At 40.2% G+C, this 6501-nt stretch overlaps 1 pseudogene; it reads left to right on the forward strand.

Annotated features, from left to right (window-relative positions):
* The first annotated feature begins 1227 nt into the window (after nucleotides 1-1227).
* LOC120701143 lies at nucleotides 1228-3581 on the forward strand (annotated as a pseudogene).
* The last annotated feature ends 2920 nt before the right edge of the window (nucleotides 3582-6501 follow it).

Raw genomic sequence — 6501 nt, forward strand, 5'->3', positions numbered from 1 at the left:
CGGCAAACATTTTCAAAAAACTTTGATTCCACTCACCTAATTTTTTCTAGTGTAAACATATTGCACATGGTACTTTATGTTAATATCTAAATTTTCTTTTAGTACGTATGCTTTTTCTAATCATTTATTTACACATTTGTTAGAATTAAACCAAATTTGAACTGCTTTAAATAACATACTAAAATTAATAAAAAATTATATTCATGTTTTTAGTCCAATTTGACGCCATATGCATGAGATGGGAGAGAATTTCGAAATTTTTCGTCCTGAACCATTACCGGAAACATCTAGCGGAATCTTTTATAAATTCTATAAATAACATTTCAACTCTTAATATCACAAAATTTTGAATAATATCATAATTTCATGTGTTGAAGCTATGCTAAAAAATTGATGAGGTTTCGCACAAATTTAACGTCCGCTCCTTACTAATCTGAACTTATCCGAAGAAGATGCATAGATTCGAGAGGGAATCGTTCTGAGTCCAAGTCAAAAGTGACTATTGAATTGGGATTTCACTTCCAAACTTTTTGTATATGCAATACCAAACATCTTTTCCTTAATGCCAAAGTTTGGCAATTTTTCAGATCAGTTCGTAAATTTTAAATTTTTTTAGTTAAACAATATAATGTGATACACATTTAAATTGAAGTATCAATTCATCAAATTATCTCGGATGTAAATAAGTTCTATACCAAAATTGTAGAGCTCGACGAGATTTAAGACTTTGTAGTTGTATATTTTTGTATTTGACAATGTTTTATACTTCAAAATATCTTTATAACTTCTGTGAATTCAAATTTTAATTTTTTGAAATTTTCAAATGACTTCGGATGTAACTAAGTTGTATATCAACCTTGTAGAGCTGAATGAGATCTAAAACTTTGTAGGTTACTACTTTTTTATCTGAGTTCATTTAGCCATTCAAAATTTAATTACAAGTGCATAAAGGAAACAAACTCGCCACGTCAGCGATCTGTGTGCCCAAAATACTTGATTCTGATTGGCTCAAGTGGCCTTGATCGGATCCATCTTCTTTTCTCCCTCCCCATCGGTGAATAAGGCACCTGACCTCTCTCTCTCCCTCCGTGTCTCTCTCCTCACTCGCACGGGCAAGCTTGTGCTGCGGCGAGCACGTGCGGGGGCTGCGGCGGCGGCGAGCTCGGGCAGCGGCGGCGCGTGTAGGTTGCGGCTGCGGCGACTGCAAGCGCGCGGGCTGCGGCTGCGATGGCGAGCGCACGGGAGCTGCGGCGGCAAGCGGCGAGCGCGGGCTGCGGCGACGACGGCGAGCGCGCGGGCTGCGGCGGCGCGGCGTACGGCTGGTGCTGCGGCGAGCTCGGGCAGCGGTGGCGGCGACGACGAGCGCGTGCGGGCTGCGGTGATGGCGGCGAGCGCTCGGGCTACGGCTGCGGCGGCGAGCGCGGGCTACGGCGACGATGGCGAGCGCGCGGGCTACGGCTGCGGCGGCAAGCGCGGGCTGCGGCGGCGCGGTGTACGGCTGTTGCTGCAGCGTGCCCGGGCAGCGGCGGCGGCGAGCATGGGCGGCTTCGGCACGGCGTCGGGCTGCGGCAGCGAGCCCGGCGCCAGCTGCCGCTGTTTTTTTTATTTTTTTGAAAAATCTTTGCCAAGTGTCGCTTTTGGTACTCGGCAAAGTGTTTGCCGAGTGCCCGACAAAGGACACACGGCAAACAGGCTCTTTGCCGGCTGAGTTATGATGTGTGTCGTTTGACACTTTGTCGTGTGCTACAGCTCCTTTGCCGTGTGCCTTTGGCACACAGCAAACAGGCCGTCTCCCGTAGTGATGACATATTATATTGGACACCAGAAGAAAAGCTTTCATACGTCAAGCGGTTGTACAAGAAGACAGCCAATATGGGCTTGGCTTGGTACAACACAAACAACCCAGTAAGCTTTTGTTAGCAAACACCCCCTCCCTGCTAAACAGAGAACAGTCTCATATTGATCCATGTTTTTATCCTCTGTGTCAACAAGACGATTCCTATGAATTCACAAGCATGCTCCTGAAGGATGTTTATCATTTCATGGATGGAGGAGTTTCTTATACGCACTTGAATATTTCAAGGCAACGAATGTGAAAACAGGGTCAGAGGAGCTCTTCGCTGAATTAGCTTTAATCAACAACGTTTTTGATGCCAATGGTGGATATTCTGCCACTGCCTGCAGCATTGTTGATGACAACTGTGCCGGTATGCTCATCTCCTTTAGCCTTTTTCTGTCCACACATTGCTCTTCTTTCATGATTGATTGAGCAGGAACTCTACAAGGTGCATTGTTTCTTTTAGGCCATGTTTAGTTTCCTTTACATGTAAACGCAAAAAATTTTTGCAAAGGAATCTAGGTAATTTGAAGTACTAAATGAAATCTATTTGCAAAACTTTTTGCACAGATGGGTTGTAAATCGCGAGACGAATCTAATGATGCTAATTAATCCATAATTAGCGGATGGTTATTGTAGCATCACTGTTGCAAATCATGGATTAAGTAGGCTCATTAGAATCGTCTCGCGATTTACAGTCCATCCATGAAAAAAGTTTTGTAAATAGACTTCATTATTACTTCAAATTAGTAAAATTCCTTTGCAAAATTTTGCGTTTACGGCTTTTTTGCGTTTACGGGGGACTAAACAGGGCCTTAATAGTTTTCTTTGTGCATTCATATCTGACAAAGTGAACCTGTTTCCCCATGTCTTTTATTGCTGATTTATGCAAGATGTTATGGTGGTTTCACATTGACTCATCACATGGTGAAGTTGTGTTCAAGTAATCGTGCTTTGGATTTAAAGGAAAATTTCAGGTGTTGCGAAAAGTGTTTACATCTCTCATATGATTGTGTTATTAGTTGGTTTATCATTTCCTTAGAAAATGTGCTTGGTAATGGTCAAATGCGTGTTTTGGGTGCAATTAGGTTAGATAGAACATTGGAAAACGGCAGAAATAGTAAAGGTTGTTAACATCGAGAAAAGCATATTGAGTTCATCTGTCCATTCTTACACATAGTGTCACTGATGTACCAGTAATGGTAGGCGAAACTGTCTGTAGGCACTTTACTGTTTTCTTTCTCTCGAAACCACAATATTATTGGTAAGAAATTTTTGGTGGAGTGCTCAATATAAATGGTTCTTGCTTTTCTCTTAGTTGGATCTTGAAAACTTCTGTGTGAACTAAAAAGTAGTTTAATCATGAGGTTTTTGAGATGCTTATAATGTTTGTACCGTAGGTGGAAAAAACGATCTGCGCCTTAAAGATGGTTGAGCGTTATGATGAAAATAATTGCTATGCATGTGCTGAGAAGATAAAGCACCCCACAGGAAAGACCTACAAAGGAGGCCATTATGCTGAGGACTATATGGTGGGTTCTGATTCCGAATGAATCATGGATGCTTATATTCTCATGTAACCTATTACATCAGTTTGATCGTTTGGAAGCTATGTGAACTGGCAAAGCATTCTAAAACTATGCTCTGAAAACTATGTAAGCCCCCCTCGTATGTGCTACTTCGGATATTAATATTGCCTGTGTGCAGTGTTAATGACATTTATGGTCTTATTGTTATTGAGAAATTGGACATCTGATCATGCAGCGTCACTTGACAACCAGATTTATACTGACTTGTTGCTGCACAAAATGTGTTGGTTGGATAAAGTTATGTTGAAAATAGCAGAGTCAACATTGAAAACGGCTGTGTTGGCTAGTTTTAAAACTTTTGGTGTTATTTTCAATGATAGATCACTAGAAGAACACAAGCAAACGAAATTTAAAGAGAAACAAGCGAAATAAAAAAAAACAATCGTAATCTGGCGATAGATACAATGAAAATGGAAGTTTTGTGAGTTGGTTTCATGTGTAAAGAGAAGAATTAAGACGAGTTGATCAACACATTCCATTGACATTAATCATTTATCTCTTACTATGTGTGCGAATTTAATGACAAGTAAAAACATAACAAAAATAGATACATCAGCATCAGAAGATAACAGCTTAGTGTTTTTAAAAAAACAGAGCAGCTATGATGTGCGGCTTCATCCCACCGCTATTCAGTTTTTTTTAGCAACTTGCGTTACACAATACGAAGTCGCATTGACAAACCAATAGCCCTTGCCCCCAGGATACTACCAACTAATAAATCAGGGAGTTGATGAGTAGCTACGACCGATCGTGAATGGAGTATACATTAGCTAATCAAATAACAGCATGCATCTAAAAAAATTTCCAAACTCATACCACGCCACTCCATACATGACTAAACCATGGACCATACCACTCAAGTTTCAGCAGTGCGCATACATAAAATTCACGGGCCAATCACCAGTCAAGACTAAGTTACAACCTAATGTGAATACAATCACATTGCACCAATACCAGCATAACCTCCTTCAAAGCCAGAGATGGGATGCAACATTTCAGCTGCACATGCAAAGCAAAAAATAGATCTCTTCCTCTTCTTTGACTCCATTCTTCAGCGGTTATCAGCATCTTCACCATATAGGCCACCTACAAAATGCAAAATAAAAGGATTAAGAACATAATTTTGCCAGCCTCGTATCTAAGAGCACATGCATACATAACTAGTAGACACTGATTTCTCATGTGCTAACATGTCCTACCCAACATCCTTTTAAACTGGCAAATCTCCTAAATTCAATTTTGACCAATATACTTCATCTGTCACATTACCAAAGTTGAGATTTCATGTAAAAATTAGGCAGGTACAATGGGGGCATTAATAAATCACCATACATTACAAACTATAGTAACATCAATAAGTTCATGTGATTAAGAATTCAAAGTTGAGTAACTAACGAGACAATTGGTGCATCTTGCATAAAAGGGATTCCGTGAATGATACATATGAGTTAGTGTAGAAATTGTCAAAATGGAAATAATAACTGTTGAGCAGGAGATATAGTAAGGTATACAATTGATGGACTTAATTAATAATTAAATGCATGCTCTGCCACCTCTACAAACAAAGAAGTTAGCACAAGATATACACCAAAATGTGAATACACCTCCATGAGCTTTAGGAGTGCTGTTTTTGAAGTTGACTAGAGTGCTTATCAACTAGGGGACTAAGGTAATAACATGTTTTTTTTTTGCACACAAGGGCCAGTGGGCTAATCCTGGTTCGACACTAATTTGGGAGAGCATATTTGTACAACCAGTCTACCACCTGAACTCTGAGTTGCAATGCTAGTCACATACATAGCATGATATCAGTTTTGTAGAAGTTTTTCTTTTTTTGAAAAAAAAGAGATACATGTGACAGAACATATTACTTATGATGTATATGCATAAACTTTTGGAAGAGAAAGTATTACCAAGAGATCTCCGTGTCAAGGTTTTGCATGAGGACAAAGCCCACTTGTCACGGTCCTCGTCATCTACAGCATCTGTGTGAAACTCAGCAAACACCAGTACCTTTTTAGAGCCAGTGCTAGCATAGAAGTTCAGATGGACATATTTCTTAATCTTTATTCTAGTGTCCTCCACAAAGGTTTGCAGAAAAATACATTCAGAAAGCTTGAACTTATCCTGTCAAAATGTTAGGAGGTACGGATCAACATTAATAAGATTCAACAATCAACTTTCACATCACTTATTAGGTAGGGTACAATTACCTCTGGCTTCTTCTTTCTGTTAAGATACGCAGGTGCAATGTTAGACAACTTATAAGATTCCATGTCAGCAAGTGCACGTCTATACGCCTCACAGAAAGAATCAGCAACACTATCAAAACAAAATCTGGACCTTGACTCTTGTGTCGGGAGATGGACCTGTTAACACTAACGGATTGTCTAGGCATAGATCAGTGGGTGCTACTCTATTAACTTGCATAAATCGAGTACAAAGTGAGAGGCTTTGGTCTGTGTACGAGAACTCATAACATGCCACAAATTCTGCATACATTGTAGATGATGCAGTAACCGGCTGTTTGGAGCTTTTCCACGATATGGCTCCTCCTGCGAGAGTAAATACATAACCTGACGTGGATTTTCTATCATCTATATCTCCCGCAAAGTCTGAGTCTGAATAACCCTCTACTTGCAGGGAATCAGATCTCCTATATGTCAACATGAGGCCTTTTGTGCCTTCCAAATACCACAAGGCTTTCTAAACCATTTTCCAGTGTTCTATCCCTGGATTACTTTGGAATCTGCCAAGTACCCCGGTAACAAAGGCTAAGTCAGGGCGAGTACAAACTTGAGCATACTGTAAGCTTCCTACAGCAGAAGCATATGATACCGCTTTCATCTGATCTATCTCATACTGATTTTTGGGATATTGAAATTTCCCAAAACTATCGCCCTTGACTATAGGAGCAGGTGTTAGCTTACTCGCATGCATACCATATTTATTTAGTACTTTTTCTATGTATGCTTTCTGCGATAATCCTAAAACCCTTTTCTTCTATCTCGGTGAATCTCAATTCCTAGAACGAATGATGCTTCACCAAAATCTTTCATATCGAACTTGGAGGAC

Source organism: Panicum virgatum, chromosome 3K (genome assembly GCF_016808335.1).
Source record: "Panicum virgatum strain AP13 chromosome 3K, P.virgatum_v5, whole genome shotgun sequence".
NCBI lineage: Eukaryota > Viridiplantae > Streptophyta > Magnoliopsida > Poales > Poaceae > Panicum > Panicum virgatum.